Source organism: Pantherophis guttatus, chromosome 4 (assembly GCF_059756535.1).
Source record: "Pantherophis guttatus breed Tessera chromosome 4, ASM5975653v1, whole genome shotgun sequence".
In the NCBI taxonomy this organism is placed as follows: Eukaryota; Metazoa; Chordata; class Lepidosauria; order Squamata; family Colubridae; genus Pantherophis; species Pantherophis guttatus.
The window spans coordinates 12,932,641-12,958,310 of NC_142066.1; the positions used below are offsets into that span (position 1 = coordinate 12,932,641).

Below are 25,670 nucleotides of genomic sequence, written 5' to 3' on the forward strand. Positions count from 1 at the left end.
TTGTATTTTTTGAACATCCTGGTGGACACCATATCTTGGATCGATGGTTCCCTCCGTCAACAGGATGGCCTAGTGGCTCAGCAGACTAAAAGCATTGTGATTAACAGCAGTTGTCTGCAATTACTGTAAGTTCGAATCTCTCCAAGGCTCAAGGTTGACTCAGCCTTCCATCCTTTCTAAGGTAGGTAAATTGAGGATCCAGTTTGTGGGGGCAATAAGCTGACTTTGTATAAATATACAAAAGTATGAAGGCTATTGCTTAACGCATTGTAAGCCGCCCTGAGTTTCCGGAGAAGGGCGGCATATAAATCAAATTTAAAAAAACAAAACAAAACAAAAAACAAAACAAAAAACAGGATGGTTGCTCTGAGGGGAAACTAAAAGAATGTTTCCCTAGAAGCTAGAATGAATTGCTAGAGAAAAGGAGAGAGAGAAGCATGAATCTGGGTGTCCTCCTAGACTCACAGCTAAGATTAGAGCAACATCTGACAGCTGTAGTTAGGGGGACTTTTGCACAGGTTGCAACCCTACTTATATCAGGAGGCTCTCCTCACAGTCACTCATGCCCTTGTTACCTCATGGTTGGATTATTGCAACGCGCTCTACATGGGGCTACCCTTGAAAAGTTTTTGGAGACTACAGTTGGTCCAGAATTCAGCTGCACGAGCTGTTGTGGGTGCACCTAGATACACCCACATTACACCAATTCTCCGCAAGGTGCACTGGCTCCTTATCTGTCTCCGGACATAATTCAAGGTGTTGGTTATTACCTTTAAAGCCCTACATGGCTTAGGGCCAGGCTATCTTCGAGACCACCTTCTACCGTATAGCTCCCAACGACTGGTAAGATCCCACAGAGTTGGTCTCCTCCGGGTCCTGTCAGCTAAACAATGTTGGCTGGCAGGCTCGTGGGGGAGGGCCTTCTCTGTGGCTGCCCCGGCTCTCTGGAACCGGTTACCTCCTGAGGTCCACACCACCCCCACCCTATTGGCCTTCTGGAAAGCGGTGAAGACCTGGCTTTTCTGGCAGGCCTGGGGCCGTTGATCTTGCTGCTGCAATCTTGCGAGATCCGGCCATGAATGGAGTGTGTGGGTTTTTAATGTTTTTTTAAAACAACTTTTATGATATATTGTTCTCATTTTTTTTTGTTGTAAGCCGCCCAGAGTCCCCAGGGAGTTGGGCGGCATAGAAATGAAACAAACAAACAAACAAACAAACAAACAAACAAATAAATAGTAACAAAAACTGTTGAGATTGAACCCATTCGAGTACCCGTCTCAGAATTGGGCCATGGGCTGCATGTACACCGATGAATGCTATGGTTAAATTAGCCTTCTTTTGTTTGTCAGGATCCCAATGCTGGTATTCTAGCCAGTTACAAACAATTGCACTGATTTCTTTTCATATTGTGTTTCCCCCAAAATAAGAACCCAGACTTATTTTCTTTTAGGCCCCAAAATAAGCACTAGGGCTTATTTTCAGGTGATGTATTATTTCTTTTGAATGCCACCGCCATGAGGCAAGGAGGTGAAGCTGCCTGTCCTGCATATTGGCTTACCTCAGGGCCCCCATGACTCCACACTCCAACAACTGCCTCACAGCAGCAGCCAGTAGCCATGTGCAGCAGGAGCCAACATGGCAGCCAGCCCATTTCTTCCGGCCCTTGTGCGACAATGAAGCAGGATGCTGAGTGACACAGACAGCCATCCACATCCCGAGAACTGTCTTGCCTCGCGGAAGAGGCCCACTTCCAGCACCTGTGCTGTACCGCATGAGGAGGCCCGAGCAACGCACCATTGCTGTGGCCATGAGGCAAGGCAAAGAGGGGGTGGGGGATGAGGCGAGGCAATTGGGGATGGAGGGCGACTGCCCCACTGGCTGTGTATGCACTTAAATAGGGCTTATCTTGGGGGTAGGGCTTTTATTATTATTATTATTTTTTAAATTTGATTTATATGCCGCCCTGCTCCGAAGACTCAGGGCAGCTTACAATGCGTTAAGCAATAGCCTTCATACTTTTGTATATTTATACAAAGTCAGTTTATTGCCCCCACAAACTGGGTCCTCAATTTACCCACCTTAGAAAGGATGGAAGGCTGAGTCGACCTTGAGCCTGGTTAGAATTGAACTCGCAGTAATTGCAGGCAGCTGGATGTTAAATGCTGCCTTAGGAGGCATTAGCCTCCTACGCCACTCAGGCTCCTATTATTAGGTGCACATGCTAGGGCTTATTTTTAAGATAGGTCTTATTTTCATTGAAACATGGACTGAATGGCACAGAGATTGTATTACTATCACTTGTTCTGAATAATCATCTTATCTTGAGAATTATTTTACAAAAACCACAGGTTTTTTTTTTTTTACTTAAAAAAAAAACAAGCCACTGGATTTGAATTGGTGGTAATAGCAGTTCTTTGTCATTTTTATTATTTACACACAGGGTTTTTTTGAATGAGTTTTGTATAGTTTGAACGATCACATTTAGGAAAGATCCAAAGAGTGTAATTTTTTCTAAGTGCTGCTCCAAATTACGGACTTTTGTAAGTGGTGAGTTGGCCTCCAGTGCATTCCTGTGGTGACTGATAGGTTCATAGGAAGGCAAGACAAGAAACAATGGATGGAAACTAATCAAAGAGAGAAGCAACCTAGAATTAACAGTGAGAACAATTAACCAGTGGATTGTTTTGCCTTCAGAAGTTGTGGGTGCTTCATCACTGGAGGCTTTTAAGAAGAGATTGGACAACCATTTGTCTGAAATGGAATAAGGCAGTGATGGCTAACCTTTTTGCCGTCGCATGCCAAAAGCAGGCGGAGTGCGGGGAGTCATGCACATGTGTGCCCAAACCCATAATTCAATGCCCCCATGCCATGCCCCCCCACGCATGCACGCGCAACCCCCCCACACACACACATACCCCATTTTGGGCCTAGCAGGCCTACCTGAAGCCTCCGGAGGCCAGAAACAGCCCATTTCCTGATTTACTGTAAGCCCGGTAGGCCTGTTTTTCACCCTCCCCAGGCTCTAGAGGCTTTTGGCTGGCCCTGCCCATGCTGCCCCCTCCTCCCAGAGCTTCCACACAAGCCCTGTACTTACCTGGCATCCAAAACAGGCCACATGGAGACTCCTGGGAGGGGAGGGGCAGCATGGGTGGGTTCAGCTGAAAATCAGCTGCCTGGCACGTGCATGCACGCTGGAGCTGATCTAGGGCAATGGCTCACGTGCCCACAGATATGGCTCTGCATGCCACCTGTGGCACACGTGCCATGGGTTCGCCATCACAGGAGTAAGGTCTCCAGCTTGTTGGACTAGAAGACCTCCAAGGTCCCTTCCAACTCTGTTATTCTGTTTAAATGCTTGTTCACATTCTTTGCACCATGTGTAAATACAACTGCTAGTATCTCTGCTTCATTCTTCAATATATACCTCATCCCTAATTTACAGTCTTTATATTTTCTTTTGTCTTTTCCTCCTCCTTTCTCATTGAACCTCCTGCCTTCAGATACTTCAATGTCAATTTTCCATTGTTGTTTCTTTGGAACTGAAATCTATCTATCTATCTATCTATCTATCTATCTATCTATCTATCTATCTATCTATCTATCTTTTCTGAGGTTTCTGCGGGTATTTGTATGTAGGTCTTTGGTTATTTGGGTTTTGTCCCATGTAAAATTGGAAGTAACTTGGCGACGTTTCGACGAAGTCTTATTCGTCATCTGCAGGCTGGTGTCTTCGGCCTTGTGCTTCTAGGAGCAATGTCTGTCTGTCTGTCTATCTATCTATCTATCTATCTATCTATCTATCTATCTATCTATCTATCTATCTCAATCATCTACCTATGTCCATCCATATCTATCTATCTATCTATCTATCTATCTATCTATCTATCTATCTATCTATCATCTATCTATCTATCTATCTATCTCTATCTATCTATCTATCTATCTATCTATCTATCTATCTATCTATCTATCTCCCTATGTCCGTCCATCCATCCCTATCTATCTATCTATCTATCTATCTATCTATCTATCTATCTATCTATCTTTTCTGAGGTTTTTGCGGGTATTTGTATGTAGGTCTTTGGTTATTCGGGTTTTGTCCCACGTAAAATTGGAAGTAACTTGGCGACATTTCGATGAAGTCTCATTCATCATCTGCAGGCTGGTGTCTTCGGCCTTGTGCTTCTAGGAGCAATGTCTGTCTGTCTATCTATCTATCTATCTATCTATCTATCTATCTATCTATCTATCTAGTTAGGTAGGTAGGTAGGTAGTTAGTTTGTCAAACATGTACAAGATAACAGGAATAAGTATAAACATGGATATGAAAATAGGAAATGGGTACGAATAAATGGGGACAGTAGGACAGAGACAGTAGGCACACTGGTACGCTTATGTATCCCCTTACAGACCTCTGAGGAATGGGGTGAGGTCAACAGTAGACATAACCTTAAAGTTTTGGGAGTTTGGGGATGAAACCGCAAAGACAGGTAGTGCATTCCAGGCACTGACCACTCTGTTGCTGAAGCTGTGTTTTCTGCAATCGAGTTTGGAGCGGTTTACCTTAAGTTTGTATCTATTGTGTGCTCGTGTATTATTGTGGTTGAAGCTGAAGTAGTCATTGACAGGAAGGACATTGTAGCAGATAATTTTATGTACTACGCTTAGATCAGACCAAAGATGACGAAGTTCTAAATTGTCTAAGCCCAAAATTTCAAGTCTGGTGGCATAAGGTATTCTGTTGCGAGCAGAGGAGTGGAGGATTCTTCTTGTGAAATAACTCTGGACTCGTTCGATTGTATTAACGTCCGATATGCAGTGCAGGTTCCAGACAGGTAAGCTGTATTCAAGAATTGGTCTAGCAAAAGTTTTGTATGCCACAGTTTGCAGTTCAATATTACCGGAAAAGAAGCTATGTAAGATTAGGTTAATGCCTTTTTGCCAATGCTGTTACAGTGAGCTCTGGCACTTAGATCATTTGAGATGAGTACTCCAAGGTCCTTGAGAGAATGAGGGTCGTCTACGAGGTTGTATCCGCCCAGTTTGTATTTGATGTTCTGATTTTTATTTTTGTTGTTTTGCCAATGTGTAAGACAGAGCATTTGTTGGTTGAGATTTGGAGTTGCCAATTGTTTTTTTTTTTTAATTTGATTTATATGCCGCCCTTCTCCGAAGACTCAGGGTGGCTTACAATGTGCTCAGCAATAGCCTTCATCCTTTTGTATATTTATACAAAGTCAGCTTATTGCCCCCACAAACTGGGTCCTCATTTCACCTACCTTAGAAAGGATGGAAGGCTGAGTCAACCTTGAGCCTTGGCGAGATTCGAACCCTGCAGTAATTGCAGGCAGCTGGTCTTAATAAGCTTAATAACAGGGTGCCTTAAACCCCTGTACTACCAAGGCTCTTTGACCATTCTGACACATAGTCGAGGTCTTTTTGTAGGGTAGCAGCATTTTCGACGGTGTTGAATAGTTTTACATCATCAGCGAAGCTAACACAGTAGCTTATAATATGATCACAAGGATCATTTATGTAAAGTATAAAGTATAATTTTTGGCTTATTCCAGGTGAAAAAATGAATGCATTTCTTGTAAAGAGTCCAGTAGGATTCTTTTTTTTTTTTAATTAAAAAGTTTTATCAGGTACTACAACAATTTTTCCCATCCCACCTCTCCCCCTTCCCTCCTCCACCTTCCCTCTTCCACCCACCCTCCATCCCTCATCCCCCTCTCCCTCCAACCCCCCTCCCCCCACTCCCCACCCCGGACTTCCCAGAGCAAATACAGGGTATAACATTTAACAAACAAACTAAAATATGCTAACTTTCTGTAGACTCCAAACTCCCTGTTGCTCTTTAACTCCCCTTTCAACTAACAAAATTCAAAAAGAAATTTTTTGTTTCATTCATAAGCTATTTGAAACTTTTTAGTCCGATATTTGTTTTGAATATAGTCAATCCATCTACTCCATTCTGATATATATCTTTCATTTGAACGGTCCTTCAAGTATGCCGAAATTTTTGCCATCTCTGCTAAATTCACTACTTTTAATGTCCATTCTTCAATAGTTGGTAAGTCTTCCTTCTTCCAATACTGTGCCACCAAAAGTCTGGCTGCTGTTATTAAATTTAAAATCAGCTTAGTCTCTATGACTGTACAATCTGTAATTATACCCAACAAAAAGAACTGTGGAGTAAATTTTATCTTCTTTTTGAGAATGTTTTGGATGATTCACCATATTTTTATCCAAAATGCCTTAATTTTTTTACATGTCCATGATATATCATAATATGTGGCATCATCACATTCGCATCTCCAACACTTAGGTTGCACACTGGGATACATACAGGCTAGCTTTTTAGGATCTAGATGCCATCTATAAAACATTTTATAAAGATTCTCGGAATGGAGAAGATGGATTGATTATATTCAAAATAAGTATCAGACAAGAAAATATCAAACAGCTTATGAATGAACGTTAAGTATTAGAAGTATTTTGTTATCTATAGTGGAGTTAAGGTTTCGGGGGGGAGTTAGTAGTCTAAGGATAAGTAGGTTAATCTAGTTTATGATTGTTAAATGAAACACCTTGTATTTTGCTCTGGGAAGCCTGGGGGGGAGGGGGGGATGAGGGGAGGGAAAGGGTGGGGGGAATATAGGGGGAAGAAAATTTTTGGTTTTTGTAAAACTTTTCAATTAAAAAAAACATTTTATAAAAATTTTCTCTTAAATTTTGGGCTTGCATAAACTTTACATTTCTAACCCATATTTTTTCCCATGTTTCCATCATTATTGGTTCTTCAATATTTTGTGCCCACTTTATCATACAGTCCTTAACTAACTCCGTTTCTGAATCTATTTCTACCAATGCATTATACAACCTTTTTATATGCATTTGACTTTGATCTCTAATTTGTTTTACCAAGTTCTCCTCATTTTGCAAGATACCAATTTTCTGATCTTCTCTCCATCTAGCTTGCAGCTGTCCATACTGAAACCATGTTTGAATTATCCTTTCTTCTCTTAATTGATTCAAAGATTTTAGTTGTAGTATACCTCTTTCCTTGTTAAGAAGCTCTTTATATGTAGTCACATCTTGTTTTTGCTCTACACTTATATTCTCTATCGCGTGTCTGGGTATTGCCCACATTGGTAACTTCTCATTTAATCTATACTGATACTTTTTCCAGACATGCAATAAAGCATTCCTTAATATATGACTTTTAAAAGTCTTATCCACTTTCTTATCATATAATAAATAAGCATGCCAACCGTAAACCAAATCATATCCCTCAATATTCAATATTCTTTCTTCTGTTGAGTTCATCCAGTCACTAATATGTATGTATAAAGATATGGAGATAAAATAGATAGGGAAAAGATGGGGAAAAAATAATTAGAAGAATGGAAACCCAGATGATGCCTCAGTAAAGGGAAAAAGTGAGATTATTATAAAAATGTACACAAAAGATGAAATAGATGTAATTACTAAACAAATAAGAAATTGAAATGAGAATAGATGTAAATAGAAAACCGGAGCTGCTCAAATACCATTTTAGATTGAATTGAAAAGGGTAACAACAAGGGAGAGGGAAAGGAGTAGAGAGAGAGGAAGGGAGAAGAGAGGAGAGGAGAGGGAGAGATAGAAGAAAGGGAAAAGGAGAGGAAGAAAAGAGAGGGGAAAGAGGAGTAGGAGAGAGGGGGAAGAAGAGAGGAGTGGGGGAAGGGAACAGGAAGTAAGAAAGAGAAGGAGAGGAAGAACGGAGGTTGATTTCATTTCATTGACTTTTGTGTGAGCCTGTATACAGAGATGATTCATTGTGGGGTTCAGAGCACAGAAATAAACAGCTCCATCCAGTAGAGAGACACTACTGATGTTCAGATGAGCTGACTTCTGACTTCCTAAAACCAATGTGGTGGAAAACTTTCCCTCCTGGAAGTGATTATTCCTTGGTCCTCCCTTGTAAGCAATCAGAATACGCTCAAGATTTTGATCTTTATATTGACGATACCAATAAAGGTATGGGTTGGAGCTGAGAGTGTTGAAGTTACAAGGCAAAGTGGCATCTTCTCCTTCTAGGATTTCCACACTGTTTTGAGTTTGGAGCACCGAATCGCTTTGAGAAGTTCCTTAAGCAAAGAAAAACAAAATCAGTACACCAGATTTATCCACCCAAAACTGATACAGAGTTTGGAATACATACAGTAGTGGCCAGAATTGTGGAAACCTTTTGGGAAAAGTCTATTTTCACCGCCCTGAGTCCTTCGGGAGTAGGGCGGTATACAAATTCAATAAATAATAATAATGATGATGATGATGATGATGATGATGATGATGATGATAATAATAATAATAATAATAATAATAATAATAATAATAGCTAATAACACCACATATTTTTTTTTGGAGCAGCACCATAAAATTATAGATCACTGGAAAGATAATTTAATCAAGAATGTAATGCAATAACTTTTATGAAGGATTTGCTATTAGAATAGTAGTTACAGTAAAAAGAAGAAAAGTGAAACACGTAGAAAAAAATGAGAGATACAAAAATTATCACCATAGAAAAAAGGAGATATGCAAAATTTATCACCATGTCAGTTAATATTTAGTTGGGTAACCTTTAGCATGAATTATGGCCTTACAACGTCTTCCCATGGAGCGAACCAAGTCTTTTAGTTCTGCAGCTGTTATAATGTGAAACCAAGATTGAATGATTGCTTCTATTAACTGGGTTTTTTTGCTTGGTCACTTCTGACTAACAAGTTTCTTTAGTCGGCTCCATAGATTTCCAATTGGGTTAAGGTCTGGGCTATTCCCAGGCCATTCCAGCAGAGGAATAGGGTTATCTCGAAACTCCAAAAAGAAAAAAAGTGGTGTTATTAGCCATCAAGCCTCAAAAATACACTTTTCCCAAAAGGTTTCTACAATTTTGGCCACTATTGTATCTTAGATTTTGCATCTTCTTTTTCCATGATAACTTTGGAAGAGAATCTTAAGACCTAGAGATCTGCATTAACCTAAATTTGGGGGTCACTGAGTAAAACAAATTACTTATCTATCACCGATTTTATTTCCAACTTTTAAATCATATTTTTAAGCATCTTCCGATTCTTTTAAATATATATATATATATATATATTTAAAGAATTTTCACACGGGGTGAAATCCATCAGATTCTGACAGGTTCTGGAGAACCGGTAGCAGACATTTTGAGTAGTTTGGAGAACCGGCAAATACCACCTCTGGCTAGCCCCAGAGTGGGGTGGGAATGGAGATTTTGCAATATCCTTCCCCTGGAATGGGGTGGGAATGGAGATTTTTTTTTTTATTTATTTATATGCCGCCCTTCTCCGGAGACTCAGGGCGGCTTACAATGCGTTAAGCAATAGCCTTCATACTTTTGTATATATTTATACAAAGTCAGCTTATTGCCCCCACAAACTGGGTCCTCATTTAACCTACCTTAGAAAGGATGGAAGGCTGAGTCAACCTTGAGCCTGGTAAGATTCGAACCTGCAGAAATTGCAGGCAGCTGTGTTAATTACAGGGTGCATTAAACCACTGTACTACCAAGGCTCCTTTTTATTTTGCAGTATCCTTCCCCTGGAGTGGGGTGGGAATGGAGATTTTGCAGTATCCTTTCCCTGCCACGCCCACCAAGCCACACCACGCCCACCAAGCCACACCCACAGAACCGGTAGTAAAAAAAAAATGGATTTCACCACTGATTTGGATCCCAACTAACTCAGCATTCCATATACATGTTTTGCAGTTTCAGGAAAGAGTGAAAGTAAAATGATCAAGCATTAGATTAAAGTTTCACTTTATCCAAGTTTTGTCCCCAAGGTACTTTATTTTCAAGAGGCAACTGGACTTTCTGGTTTCTTTTTGAAGATGTTTCGCTTCTCATCCAAGGAGCTTCTTCAGCTCTGCCTGGATGGTGGGGAACGGAAGGATTTAATACTCCTTGCAGACAGCTGGTCCTTTGCATTCTTTTAGAGGGTCATTAAAGGCCACCTGGAGTTTTATCTGTGTCTCCAGGGTCACCTGAGTGGTGCAAATGGTGTGGAGCCTTCTTGAAACTGTTGGGAGGACTGTGTTGTAGATTGGAGATAGATGATGCCCTATCCCTCCTGCCTCTGTTGAGAGACAGAGCTGTTCAAATTTGACATAATGGCCTCTTTGACCCCGTCTTTCAAGCCAGTGGTCCTCTCTGTCCAAAAGGTGGACTTTGCTGTCTTCAAAAGATGCTAAATGCTGAATCTATGTTTTCCTATGTTCCCCACCACCCAGTCAGAGCTGAAGAAGCTTCTTGGGTGAGAAGCAAACCATCTTCAAAGAAAAGTCCAGTTGCCTCTTGGAAAAGCACGTTTGGGACAATCGTGACCTGGATGACTGAGAATCTCTGTAGACATTTATCCAAATTTTGATAGAGGAGGAGGAGAAGGAGAAAGAGAAGGAGAAGGAGAAGGAGAAGGAGAAGGAGAAGGAGAAAGAGAAGGAGAAGAAAGAAGGAGAAGGAGGAGAAGGAGAAGGAGAAGGAGAAGGAGAAGGAGAAGGAGAAGGAGAAGGAGAAGGAGAAGGAGAAGGAGAAGGAGAAGGAGAAGGAGAAGGAGAAGGAGAAGGATAGTTTTTCAGTCGCAATATTACCTGATCTCAAGAGCAATAGGAAAATTTGCAGAAAAAACAAGTAATGGTTTGGTTGAGGAAGAAAAGACATCCTTGGCACTCTGAAGACAACCAACATTCTCCTTTGCGTCTTACATTTAGAAAAAGCTTCAAATGAGGAGGCAGTTTCCTTTTGTGGCAAGTTGTGTTCATCACAGGTGGCCTCAGTTGTGGTTTTTAAGTCAAGCAGCAGGTCTGAGAAAGGATGGAGAACGTATGAAGGTCTAGACTGCCCCCTGGAGGACAAAAAGTCTAAAGGTAAAGGTAAAGGTTCCCCTCGCATATATGTGCTAGCTGTTCCCGAAACACACAAACATAAACACATAAACACAAACCACAACAGAGAGGAGTCAGGCAGAAGGAGTGAAGAGAGAGAGGCCCCATTGTTTACACAGGATACCAGCTGTCTGATTAATTCGGATCAACTGAGATTCTTCAGTCCCTCACCACGAATTCGGAATCCTTTTCGCTAATATTATTGATTCTCACGTCAAGTAAGTAATATTTAGGACCTGGCTATCTACAAGACCGCATTCTGCCACCGATTGCCTCCCACCGACCGGTACACTCCCACAGAGAGGGCTTCCTCAGGGTGCCGTCAGCCAAACAATGTAGACTGGCGACCCCCAGGGGGAGAGCCTTCTCTGTGGGGGCCCCTGCCCTCTGGAATGAATTACCCCCGGACATAGGAAGGATCCTCGACCTCCGCGCATTCCGTCGTGCATTGAAGACCCTGTTATTCCAGCAAGCCGCTCTGATGGGAATAAATGATTTTAATTTGATTTTATTGGGGTTTTAAAATTGGTTTTAAAATGAGAGTTTTAAATTTGGCCTATGATTTAATTATTTTAATCTGCTTTTAAATTCTATTTTGTACATTGTTTTTATTATGGCTGTTTACCGCCCTGAGTACTTCGGGAGAAGGGCGGTATATAAATAAAATAAAATAAAATAAAATAAAATTAAAATAAAATAAAATAAAATAAAATAAAATAAAATAAAATAAAATAAAATAAAATAAAATAAAATAAAATAATAAAATAAAATAAAATAAAATAAAATAAAATAAAATAAAATAAAATAAAATAAAATAAAATAAATTTAGTAATATTTATCACTTTCTACCCTTCCTAAATGTCCACTTTTCTTTCTAGCTTCTGTCCTTTCCTGTAGCTCCAAGAGTTTCCCCCTTGGCTCAGCTTAAAGTTTTATATGTAATATTCACATAAAGTAAAGATAAAGGTTCCCCTCGCACATATGTGCTAGTCATTCCCGACTCTAGGGGGCGGTGCTCATCTCTATTTCAAAGCTGAAGAGCCGGCGCTGTCCAAAGACGTCTCTGTGGTCATGTGGCCGGCATGACTAAACGCCAAAGGTGCACAGAACACTGTTCCCTTCCCACCAAAGGTGGTCCCTATTTTTCTACTTACATTTTTTATGTGCTTTGGAACTGCTAGGTTGGCAGAAGCTGGGACAAGTAACGGGAGCTCACCCCATTATTTATTTATTTATTTATTATATTTCTATACCACCTTTCTCCCGTAGAACTCAAGGAGGTGTACAGTCAAGAAAAATATAGATACACAAACATCATAAAATTGCTAATTAAAATTATTATTATAACATAGTTTGGCCCAATTAAATAGAACCTAAAATAAGATAACATTTTAAAAACATTCACGTGTTCATATGTTTAGCCCCGCTTGTTGGAACATCAGGGTTTTGAGGGCATGGCGGAAAGCACGGAGATCAGGGATATTCCGTATCTCCGGGGGCAGTTCATTCCAAAGGGCTGGAGCCCTCACAGAGAAGGCCCTCCCCCTGGGAGTCACCAGTCGGCATAATTTAACTGACGGTACCCTGAGTAGTCCCTCCCTGTGAGAACGAACTGGTCGGTGGGAGGCTATTGGTGGCAAAAAATTATGCGGCACTAGGGATTCGAACCGCTGAACTGCCAATTTTTCAATCGACAAGCAACAGCGTCTCAGCATCTCAAAAGTCCACCAACAAGTAAATTGTTTGATTCTATCTTGCAATCCATCCTAAAATGTCCTAAGATTCAGGACAGTAATTCTCAAAATGCCCATCTGATGTGGCTGATGACAACATGTGAAGTTGCAATTCCAGCGTATCTGAATGCACCAACCTGTGCTGCCCCGCTCACTCGCTCACACACACACACACGTTTGATTTTATAGAGTTTATTAAAGTTCCCCAGCAATTCCCTTCACCCAGCCTCAGAACTGTCCCAAATAAATCCAGCCACAAGCGGGCCAAAGTTAGTTCACAAAGAGTCTCCAAGGCACAAAGTCATGTTGGAAGCACAAAGGTACGCACAGCCATAAACCAAACACGTTGTTCCCAGCAACTGCTTCCCTCTGCCTGCCATGATAAATAGCTTTCCGGCACAGCCCCTCAAGATGGGCGGGGCCTTCTCCTGAGTGATCTGGTAGATCTCCACTGCTCCTGTCTTTTCTCTGCCCTGCATGCTCTTGGATCTACCCAGTGGTGGGCTGCAAATAATTTAACAACCGGTTCTAGGTGGGCATGGCTGCTGGCTGGGCGTGACTGGGTGGGCATGACTGAGTGTCATGTGACTGAGTGGACATGGCCAACTGTAAGTCACTTGCATGGGTGGTACCTGTATGGGATCGACAGGGTTGGGGAGGGAATCCAGAGATCTCCGGTGGGGGTGGGGGTGGGTGGGATGGAAGAAAGATCCAACGTGTGTGTGTGTGTGCAATTTTTTCCCATTTTATCAGCACAGGAGTGTCACTCAGGCACGCCCCTCACCACCCGTCTCTGCCTGTTTGCAGCAGAGCAACTTCTCCCTCACTGAGTATCAGACAAGGGGAAGCAGCAAAATCAGTTTTTATTCCTTTGCTAAAGCTGCCATTCCGTTCTTCACACGGGATCGCCCAGAAGCCGGGAGAGAGAGGGAGAAGGCAGCAGCATTCCTGTGTGCTGCCGCTCCTGCTAGCTTCACAGACAATGCTAGTGGCCACCGCTGACCCCTTCTCCCTCTCCCTCTCTGCTGCTGGGCAATCCAGGCAGTGGTGGCATTTACTGGTTCGGCGAACTGTGCATAATCTTAAATACTGGTTCGCCTGGACTGGTGCAAACTGACAGCAGCCCATCTCTGGATCTACCATGGAAGGCAGCTCCTCCTCCTCTTCTTCATTGACCGTTCACCCTGCAAGCTGTCCCCAGCCGAAGCCTCCTGCAAATCTCTTTCAGCTGGCCATTCAGAGTCATTAATTCACCCAGTTCCTAACATGCCATCCTCCCTCAAGCTGACCTCCAAGGAATAATCAGAGGAGTCGTCCAAGGCAGACATCACACAACCCAAAGAAGGCTTCATATTTAAAATATGCTTGGTTGGGTGTGGGCTTTCCCCAGAGAAAGGAGAACTCGAGCTTTTCCACTGGAGTAAGGATCACAAAAACATATTCTTGACATATCCCTGGATTTTTCTCATAGAATTAAAGATACATGATATTTTCTTGAGGTACAAAGGAAAAAAGACTAACAATTCTTTGAGTCAAATTCAACTCCAGCTGGCTACAAGAAGACACCCATGTAGGGTACCTGGCATTCATATTAAAAATGGACTGCCATTGTCTGCTTCTGTTCATCTTTCTGATCCATCCTTCAATCCTAGAAACTTCCTAGAGGTGTCTCCCTAGCTTGCTTGCTTGCTTGCTTGCTTGCTTGCTTGCTTGCTTGCTTGCTTGCTTGCTTGCTTGCTTGCTTGCTTCCTTCCTTCCTCCCTCCCTCCCTCCCTCATACCTATCACCTTCCTTCCTTGTTCTCATTTTCATCTCTTCCATCCTTCCCTCCCTCCCTCCCTTCCTTCTCATACCTACCACCTTCCTTCCTTGTCCTCATTTCCACCTCTTCCTTCCTTCCTTCTCATACCTACCACCTTCCTTCCTTGTCCTCATTTCCACCTCTTCCTTCCTTCTCATACCTACCACCTTCCTTTCTTGTCCTCATTTCCACCTCTTCCTCCCTCCCTCCCCCTTCCTCCTTCCCTCATGCCCTTACCTCCCTCCCTCCCTCCCTTCCTTCTCATACCTATCTTATTCTTTCCTTGTCCTCATTTCCACCTCTTCCTTCCTTCCTTCCTTCCTTCCTTCCTTCTCATACCTACCACCTTCCTTCCTTGTCCTCATTTCCACCTCTTCCTTCCCTCCCTCCCGCCCTTCCCTCCCTCCCTCCCTTCCATCTCATACCTATCTTTTTCTTTCCTTGTCCTCATTTCCACCTCTTCCTTCCTTCCTTCCCTCCCTCCCTTTCTTTCTCATACCTACCACCTTCCTTCCTTGCCCTCATTTCCACCCCTTCCTTCCTTCCTTCCTTCCTTCCTTCCTTCCTTCCTTCCCTCCCTCCCTCCCTCCCTCCCTCCCTCCCTCCCTCCCTCCCTCCCTCTCCTCATTCACCACTTCTCCTTTCAATCACCCTGGGGAAAAAATGCTCCCAGGAACATTCAGACTGATAGGTGTGTTTTCACACCTGCCTTCCTTTCCTGTCTCTGGTGTCACCTGTATTGCAAAGAAAGGGTTCTTGCCAAAGAGAGTCATGAGGATGTGACACTGTGTCTCCTAGAGCACAGAGATACAATGCCTGGTCTTCAAAGGTGATTTTGCTGAAGGAGAGGATGCTATTTGTTCGGTTATCAGCAACAACCAAATCAACTCGCTCTTCTTCATTGCTTTTTGACATTTGCTTGTATCCACTTGCAATGAAATGCGGAGGCTGGCTAGGAAACTGTCGGTACCAAAAGATGTATTCATTCAATTTAATATTTGGGTGGGAGCAAGAAATATCCGTTTTTATTCCATTTAATGCTTCTAGCAGAGGTTCCTGGACAGGGTTTTCAGCATGGCAGAGAAGGGTTCCTGTAAAATCAAACACAGGTAAAGAATAGAAAGTCAACATTTATCATCCTGTTGGAACTTCATGGCTCAAACACACCACTTGTATAAGAAGCCCTGAGCAGTTGCACTGTTTCCCCGAAGGAGTAGTGGGTTTTTCCTGAGTATCAACTGGGAAATGAATGGACTCTTGGCAGAGATGGTTTAGTGGATTCCTGTCTGTGCAAGGGGTTTGACTAGAGGACCTCTAAGGTGGCTTTTTAACACATTTTTTCCTACGGTTTTAGCCAGTGGTGAAATCCATTATTTTTACTACCAGTTCTATGGGCGTGGCTTGGTGGGCATGGTGTTGCTTGGTGGGTGTGGCAGGGGAAGGATACTGCAAAATCTCCATTCCCTCCCCACTCCAGGGGAAGGATACTGCAAAATCTCCATTCCCTCAACACTCCAGGGGAAGGATACTGCAAAATCTCCATTCCCTCAACACTCCAGGGGAAGGATACTGCAAAATCTCCATTCCCTCCCCACTTCAGGGGAAGGATACTGCAAAATCCCCATTCCTTCCCCACTCCAGGGGAAGGATACTGCAAAATCTCCATTCCCTCAACACTCCAGGGGAAGGATACTGCAAAATCCCCATTCCCACCCCACTCTGGGGCCAGCCAGAGGGGCGTTTGCCAGTTCTCCGAACTACTCAAAATTTCCGCTACTGGTTCTCCAGAACCTGCCAGAACCTGCTGGATTTCATCCCTAGTTTTAGCCTTTTTTTAAAATAAAGAAATATTGCCCTATAACCTAGAAGGATTGGGAAAGAAATATCATGAAATAACTACAAAGGAGGTTTTCTAAACAACCTTTTCTACTTCTGCTCATTGAATTGAAATGGTGGATCATTACACAGCTATCCTTGAAGTTGATTACATTTTTAAATGTAAATTTTAAATGTAAATTTTAATTTGTTTTTAAATTAATGGGTATTTTAAATTTGTTCAGCCAAATTATTTAATTCATTTTTATTCTATTTTAAATTTTTGTATTTATGTGTTTATCCTGTGGCTGTTCACTGCCCTGAGTCCTTTGAGAGTAGGGCGGTATAGAAATTTAATAAAATAAAATAAAATAAATAAATTATCCTGGAAAATTCCGGGGGTTTGAAATTGTTGATCGTTGCATAGCTATACTGCAAATTGATTATCTTGGAAAATTCTGGGCCTTTGAAATTGTTGAACATTGCATAGCTATATTGGAAATTAAAAAGCAAAAGTTAGAATATTTCGGACATGTGATGCGACACCCAGAGAAACACAGCATCCTTCACTTAATCCTCCAGGAAGAGATTGAAAGCAAACGAGGTCCAAACAGAAGAAGAACATCATGGCTTCCAAATCTAAGGGACTGGTTTGGACAAAACTCAGCCGCACTCTTTTCGTGCGGCTGCTGATAAAAATAGGATCGCCAACATGATCGTCAACGTCAGATGACGGATATGGCCACAAGAAGAAGAAGATTGGAAATTGAATCCAATGGAAAATTCTGGGCCAAGGATTAGCAGAATTCTCCATACAGGTTCCTGCAGCATCTTAACACCAGGAATATATCTTCCAAGGAATTTGTGAGAGTCATTGTGGTGGGCTATTTAAGCTAAAGGTGGGAAGCTCCTCCCTCAGTATTGGAAAGCCATGGGCGATTCTTTCTTTCTTTCTCAAGTTACATTGCTTTGGGGAGTTGCAAAATGGAGAGAGATTTGATGTCAGCCATTCTCAGTTCTTGGAAAAAGGGCAGAATAAAAGAGAGCTATGCGAATACAGGGACGCGGTGGCTCAGTGGCTAAGACGCTGAGCTTGTCGATCAAAAGGTCGGCAGTTCAGCGGTTCGAATCCCTAGTGCCGTGTAACGGGGTGAGCTCCCATTACTTGTCACAGCTTCTGCCAACCTAGCAGTTCGAAAGCACATAAAAAAAATGCAAGTAGAAAAATAGGAACCACCTTTGGTGGGAAGGTAACAGCGTTCTGTGCGCCTTTGGCATTTAGTCATGCTGGCCACATGACCACGGAGACATCTTCGGACAGCGCTGGCTCTTCGCCTTTGAAATGGAGATGAGCAGCGCCCCCTAGAGTCGGGGATGACTAGCACATATGTGCAAGGGGAACCTTTCCCTTTACTTTATGCAAAATATAAATATAAAACCTGGATAGCTCTGCAGACAAGGCACTGTAATTTAACACCAGCTGTCTGCAATTAAAGTAAGTTTGAATCTTGCCAGGCTCAAGGTTGACTCAGCCTTCCATCCTTTCTAAGGTAGGTAAATTGAGGACCCAGTTTATGGGGGCAATAAACTGACTTTGTATAAAATATACAAAAGTATGAAGGCTATTGCTTAACGCACTGTAAGCCGCCCTGAGTCTCCAGAGAAGGGCGGCATATAAATCAAATTAAAAAACAACAACAACAACTTTAAGCTGAGCCAAGGAGGAAACTCTTGGAACTACAGGAAAGGACAGAACCTAGAAAGAAAAGTGGACATTCAGGAAGGGTAGAAAATGATAAATATTACTAAATATTACTTACTTGACATGAGAACCAATAATATTAGCGAGAAGGATGCCGAATTCATGGTGAGGGACTGCAGAATCTCAGTTGATCTGAATTAATCAGACAGCCGGTATCCTTTCTAAACAACGAGGCCTCTCTCTTTTCACTCCTTCTGCCTGCCTCCTCTCTGTTGTGGTTTGTGTGTGTGTATGTCTGTGTGTGTGTGTTTCAGAAAAGAATTCCGTGATTGTTTCATTGACTGTCAATTACATGAATACAGCACCTCATACTGGTAGGAGAGCCTACATTGAGAAGGCAAAAGGATTTATGATGATTAAATTCAAGAAGCAGCCTATCAGGAAAGATGGCAGGTGTTCTCATGGCTTGGAAGAAGGACATCCCCACAATTTGTCTCCCGTAATCTTCTCTTACTGCCTTCTCTCTGTTGTGGTTTTTTTTGTTTGTGTGTTTCAGCAGAAAGACCCATGATGTTTTCATTGGCTGTCAATTATGAAGTGTGTTCTGATCTAGGCTCCCTGAGAAAGCTTAAATCGCACTCTTACTCCCAAAAGCCCCTCTTTTCTTTAAACGACTGTGAATTATGGTCATTCACAGCCCGTAACAATTCACAAACATTCTGTGAAGAGTCCGACAGAAGTCTGCCACAGTCTTTCAAGGTAATGCTGATAAGCACCCACCTTTATCTCCCTTGAAACGCTGCCAGAGACCTAATTGCCAATTAGTTTTGCAAGGCCAAATGGAGCACAAAGTCAAACTGAGCTTCTCAGAGTTTGAACCAACCAGAATGAACAAATTGCTTCCTGCAAAGGCTCATGTAAAGCTCTATATAAGTCTAAATGTTATTACTATTGCTACTGTTTTCCTTTCACTTGGTCCCTAATTTACGGTCTTTATATTTCCTTATTCGGTTTCCTGCTTTTTTTTTTCCCCTCATTCCCCCTTCTGCCTCGAGATATTTCAGTGTCAACTATCCATTATTGTTTCCTTGGAACTGTAATCATTCTGGCTTTCTTCCAGATGAAAAATAAATATATTTGTTTTAGAAAGTTCAACAGGATTGTAATCCTTTCATTCTTTATGACAGTGATGGCTAACCTTTTTGCCATTGTGTGCCGGGAATGGGGGGGTGGGTGCATGCCCACACCCATAATTCTATGTGCCTGTCCCCGTGCATGCACACGCAACCACCCCGCTCCCTCTGCTTCTGGCACGTGATGGCACGGTAGGCCAATTTTTTGCTGTCCCCAGCCTCCAGAGCCTTTCTAGGAGTCTGGGGAGGGTGAAAACTGCCTTCTCTACCCCCCACTCCCAGAGGGAGCAGAACTTGCCAAATAGGCCATTTTTGGCCTCAGGAGGACCTCCGGGAGGTGTAGGGAAGGCTGTTTTCACCCTCCCCAGGCTCCTAGAAAGGCTCTGGAGGCTGGGGACAGCAAAAAACTTCCGGTCCCACTGGAAGTTGGAAAATGGGCCATTTTCAGCCTCCATAGGGCCTCCAGGGGGGTGGGGAGAGAGAGAAAAATGTGCCTCCCCCCCCCACCCCGAGGTCAACCTGAGGCAGGAAAGTAGGCTGTTTCCCTACTTCTGGTGGGCCCAGAAGGCGTGTGCCAGAGCTGAGCTCGCGTGCCCACCGATATGGCTACATGTGCCACCTGTGGCACGCATGCCATAGGTTTGCCATCACAACTCTATAACTTTTTAAAGGCGATGGTGACGAATTTCTTGGATGGATGAGAAGTTTGAGACAGAATTCTCTGTACTGAGTTGAGGTTGGTTTCATTTCGTTGACTTTTGTGTGAGTCTGTATACAGAAATGATTCACTGTGGGGTTCAGAGCACAGAAATAAACAGCTCCATCCAGTAGAGAGACACTACTGATGTTCAGAGGAACTGACTTCTGACTTTCTAAAACCAATATGGTGGAAAATTTCCCCTCCTGGAAGTGATTATTCCCAAATTTGTAAACAGTCAGGATCCGCTCAGGTCTTTGGTTTCCATACTGACGATACCAATAAAGATTTGGATTGTAGCTGGTAGTTTTGAAGTCACAGGGCAAAGTGGCATCTTCTCCTTCTAGGATTTCCATGTGGTTTTCTTTTTGGGATACTGAATCGCTTTGAGAATTCCCTTAAGAGAAGAAAAAACAAAATCAGTACCTCAGAATAATCCTCAAAATTGATTCGGAGTTTGAAATGTGTATCTTGGCCTATGCATCTTCCAGATGTATCATAGGAACAGATTCAGTACAGGGCTGGTTTGTGGACACTGACCAAAGTCATTTAGTTATCTGTCACATATTTTATTTCCCAATTTAAAATAGGATTTCAGGATCTAATTTAAAAACAAATAGCAATAGCAATAGGACTTAGACTTAATATACCGCTTCATAATGCTTTTACAGCCCTCTCTAAGCGGTTTACAGAGTCAGCATATTGCCCCCAACAATCTGGGTCCTCATTTTACCCACCTCGGAAGGATGAAAGGCTGAGTCAACCTTGAGCCTGGTGGGATTCGATCTGCTGAACTGCAGCTAGCAGTCAGCTGAAGTAGCCTGCAGTTCTGCACTCTAACCACTGCGCTACCTCAGCTCTTAGATCCCTTACATCCCTTAAAGCAGGAGTCACCAACCTTTCAGATCTCAGAGACCACTAAATTCATAATTTTAAATCCCGTGGACCAAAAATATGAATTTTTTAAAAAAGATAAATAGTATTTAGTGCTATATAAAAATGCAAATAATTTTTCTGTGGACGACCAACATTTTCTAGTGGACCACCGATTGGTGACTGCTGCCTTAAAGAACTTCCAAAAGTACAAGATGTGGGGAAAAACAGACTACCAACAGTTTTCAACCTCATTCCTTTGTGAACCCAGAACACAGACCTGTGGACATGTATCACAGCTAAAGTCAGTATTCCATAGACTTGCTTTACATTTTCAGGAAGTTATGACATTAAAATTATCGGTCATTAGATCGATTTTTCCATTTAACCAATGTTTTATTTTGAAAGTCTCGGACTTCTTTTCTTTATTTAGTGAGTCTGTATTTCTGGTAATAAATTCAACAGAGGAGGACGAGGAGAGGGAGAGGGAGAAGGAGAAGGAGATCCATCTTCAAAGAAAAGTCCAGTTGCCTCTTGGAAAAGCACGTTTGGGACAGTCATGACCTGGATGACTGAGAATCTCTGCAGACATTTATCCAAATTTTGATAGAGGAGGAGGAGAAGGAGAAGGAGAAGGAGAAGGAGAAGGAGAAGGAGGAGAAGGAGAAGGAGAAGGAGAAGAAAAGGAGGAGAAGGAGGAGAAGGAGAGGGAGAGGGAGAGGGAGAAGGAGAAGGAAAGGAGAAGGAGAAGGAGAGGGAGAAGGAGAGGGAGAGGGAGAGGGAGAAGGAGAAGGAGAAGTCTGTATTTCTGGTAATAAATTCAACAGAGGAGGACGAGGAGGAGAAGGAGAGGGAGAGGGAGAGGGAGAGGGAGAGGGAGAGGGAGAAGGAGAAGTAGAAGTAGAAGGAGAAGGAGAGGGAGAGGGAGAGGGAGAAGGAGAGGGGGAGGGGGAGGAAGAGGGAGAGGGAGAGGGAGAAGGAGAAGGAGAGAGAGAAGAAGGAGAAGGGGAAGGAGAAGGAAAAGGGAAAGGGAAAGGGGAAGGGAAGTGTGGAAGATAAGGAGAAAGAGAAGGGAAGAAGAGTTTTCCAGTAGAAACAATACCTGATTTTGAGAGCAGTAAGAAAATTCCCAGAAATATCAAATAACGGTTTGGTTGAGAAGGAAAAGACATCCTTGGATCTCTGAAGCAAACCAACATTCTCCTTTGCTTCTTACATTTAGAAAAAAAAGCTACAATGGGGAGGTGGTTTCCTTTTCTGACAAGCAGTTGCGCTCATCACAGGTGGCCTCACTTGTGGCTTTTAAGTCAAGCAGGAGGTTTGAGAAAGGATGGAGTAAGTATGAAGGTCTAGACTGCCCCCTGGAGGATACAAATCTACCAACAGGTAAATTGTTTTATTCTACCTTGAATCCTTTCTTTTCCCTCCCTCCCTCCTCTCCCTCCCTCCTCTCCCTCCCTCCCTCCTTCCCTTCTCTCTTTCCCTTCCTTCCTTCCTTCCTTCCTTCCTTCCTTCCTTCCTTCCTTCCTTCCTTCCTTCCTTCCTTCCTTCCTTCTCCCCCTCCCTCCTTCCCTCCCACCCCTCCCTCCCTCCCTCCTTCTCTTCTCTCCTTCCTTCTGTCAGCTTTGGAAGCCATATTAAACCAGAAGCTTCCATGCTGCCACCTTCTCATGTGTGGGAAAGTAGGAGGAGGGATTTAGTAGAGGGGTTGTCTGTAGACATAATAGCATTCTTCCTGTCGGTCAAAGTCAGGGCGATCCTGCATCTGGAGAAGGAGTGCTCGGAGTGATGTCTCGAGATGGGACGGCTGTTGATTGGAGCATGTGATAGAATGAGGAGTGAGGGGATGGTTTTGGGGGTTTTGATTTACTGAGGGAAAACCCGGACCTCTCAGATTCGGGTTTTCCCAGATGTGCCAGTTTACCTTTTCTAGTAAATAGAACTTTGAAAAATGCTTGCTTCAGAGTCTTTACTTGGAGTTGGGGTTTTTCTGGAACACTGACACCTTCCTTCCTTCCTTCCTTCCTTCCTTCCTTCCTTCCTTCCTTCCTTCCTTCCTTCCTTCCTTCCTCCCTTCCTCCTTTCCCTTATTTTTGGTATGTTTAATTAGGGGATTACCAAAAATGCCACAATCTGGAGTTGTAATTAACTGCTAAGGAAACAAATTCAACTCTCATCCTTTCAATCATCAATCATCATAGCAAAAATGCTTCTGGGCACATTCAGATTGTAATTATCTTTTTTTCCCTCTCTCTGGTGGCAGCTGCATTGCAAGAAAGGGTTCTTGCCAAAGGGAGGCACAAGGATGTGACACAGTGTCTAACAGAGCACAGAGGTACAATCCCTGGTCCTCAAAGGTGACTTTGGTGAAGGAGAGGATGCTATTTTTTCGTTCATCAGGAATCATCAAGGAAATTCTCTCCCCTTGGTTGCTCTTCACCATTCCCTTGTATCCGTCTACAATGTGATGGGGAGGCTGGCTAGGGAACTGTTGATACCAATAGATATTTTCATTTATTTGGATGTTGGGATGGGAGCAATTAAGCTCTACTTCTCTTCCATTGGATGCTTCTAGCAGGGGTTCCTGGACAGGATTTGCAGCTTGGCAGAAAAGAGTTCCTGTTAAAGTCAAACACAGGCAAACAACAGGAAGTCAACATCTGTGGCCCCGGATGAAAGTGTTGGAAGTTCATGGATCAAACATACAACATAGTAATTGTTATATAAAAAGTGCTGACCAGAAGAACCACCTGAAGGATTGATGTGTCCTACCTAAGTGGAGAATTCAACTGGGAACCAAATGGGCTTTTGGTAGAAATACCATGTTTTCCCCAAAATAAAACTGGGTCTTATATTAATTTTTGCTCCAATAGATGCATTATGGCTTATTTTCTGGTTAGGTCTTATTTTTTGGGGGGGGAAATACAGTACTAAATGCCTCCATCTGCAGACGATCTTAACTAGGGCTTGTTTTGGGGGTAGGTCTTATATTACGAGCATGCTGAAAAATCATGCTAGGGATTATTTTCCGGTTGGGTCTTATTTTCAGGGAAACAGGGTAGTTTAGTTAATTCCTGTGCTGAGCAAGGGCTAGAGGATTGAAACCCCCCACCCCAACTTTTTGGGCAGCAGGGACCAATTCCATGGAAAGAGGATTTACTGCAGACTGGAGGGAGCAAGGTTTCACATGGATGGGGCTTCACTTGTTTGTGTGACCCAGTTTCTGGCATGCCACGGACCGGTGCTAGTTCATGGACCAGGGGTTGGGAAACCCTGCGCTGCAGGACCTCCAAACTGACTTTCTAATCCATCTTTTTGATGATGTCAGATTTTTTTAAAAAAATGAAGGTCTCCTGCCCTAAAAATATCACTACCTTATCTCTCTCCTGGAAGCATTTAAGAAGAAATATCATCTAATAAGTAGAAACTGAGTTTTATAAATGGTCCACTTTTTCTAGCCCTTCTACTGAAATTCCATCGTTCAATTGAAATTGTTGATCATTACATAGCTAGGGGGAAGTTGATTGCAATGGAATATTCTGGGCATCCATTTCATCTTACGCCAGGAAGACAATTGTAAAAGTCAATGTTGTTTGTTGTTTAAGTTCTTGGACTAAGGATGGAAAAGCTCATGCTGAAGTCCTCACTGCAGTTTTGGGAACCCCTGGGGGATCATGGGTTAGTCTTTCTTTCTCAGACAATATTGTTTTGGGGAGTACAAAATGAAGAAAGGTCCTAGGTAAGGCAATACTTGAAAGGAAGGCAAAGTACAAGGAACAAAGATGAATATGAAATGTAAAACCTGAAGCTGAGCCAAGGAGGAAAGTCTTGGAGCTACAAGAAAAGACCAGACCTAGAAAGGAAAGTAGATTTACCGAGTTTCCCCGAAAATAAGATTGGGTCTTATACTAATTTTTGCTCCAAAAGACGCATTAGGGCTTATTTTCTGGTTAGGTCTTATTTTTGGAGGGAAATGCAATACTAAATGCACCCATCTGGTTCATAATCTTAACCGGGGCTTATTTTGGGGGGTAGGGCTTATATTACAAGCATCCTGAATAATCATGCTAGGGCTTATTTTCCAGTTGGATCTTATTTTCGGGAAAACAGGGTAGATGCCCAAAACAGTAGAAAGTGATATTCTAAATATTACTTACTTGACATGAGAGCCAATAACATTAGTGAGAAGGATGCCAAATTCATGGTGAGGAACAGAAACATCTCAGTTTAGAGAAAGCAGATGGAATCTTGTCTAAACAATGAACCCTTGCAAGAAAATCTCTTGTCGTCTTCTGATTCTCTCTGTTGTGGTTTTCTGTGTGCTTCAGCAGAGAGTCCCGTGACTGTTTCATTGGCTTTCAATTATATGAATCCAGCTCCCCCACTGGTAGGAGAGTTGAAATTGAGAAGGCAATTATGATAGAACACAAAAACCAGCCTATCGTGAAAGATGGCAGGTGTCCTCACAGCTTGGAAGATGGACAACCACAGTTTCTCTGCCACAGTCTTCTCTCAGCCATGGAACTTCACTGGTTAACAGTGGTGCCCACAGGGGTGTCAAAAGAACACAAGGTGGATATTTTTTGAACAATCTTATAGATGCCATACTTTGGATTGGTGATTCAACGGGATAGTTGCTCTGAAGGGAAACCAAAGAAAAATTTCCCAGAAGCTAAAATGAACTGCTCAAGAAAAAGGTGGGAGAGAACCATTAATTGTAACAATAACTGTTGAGATTGAACACATCCATGTATCCTCTAGGTTTGTCAGGATTCCAATGCTTGGAATTCTAGCCAGTGATATACAATTGGCAGGACAAGAAACAATGGATGGAAACTAATCAAGGAGAGGAGCAACCTGGAATTAAGGAGAAACTTCCTAACAGTGAGGACAATTAACCAGTGGAACAGCTTGTCTTCAGACATTGTAGGTGCTTCATCACTGGAGATTTTTAAGAGGAGAC

At 42.7% G+C, this 25,670-nt stretch overlaps 1 long non-coding RNA gene across 1 annotated transcript; it reads left to right on the plus strand.

Annotated features, from left to right (window-relative positions):
• Positions 1–21,845: 21,845 nt before the first annotated feature.
• LOC132709939 (uncharacterized) lies at positions 21,846–23,565 on the plus strand. Its single transcript, XR_009620812.2, has 2 exons — positions 21,846–22,093; positions 22,971–23,565. It is a non-coding gene; the product is annotated as an uncharacterized LOC132709939 (long non-coding RNA).
• Positions 23,566–25,670: the final 2,105 nt, after the last annotated feature.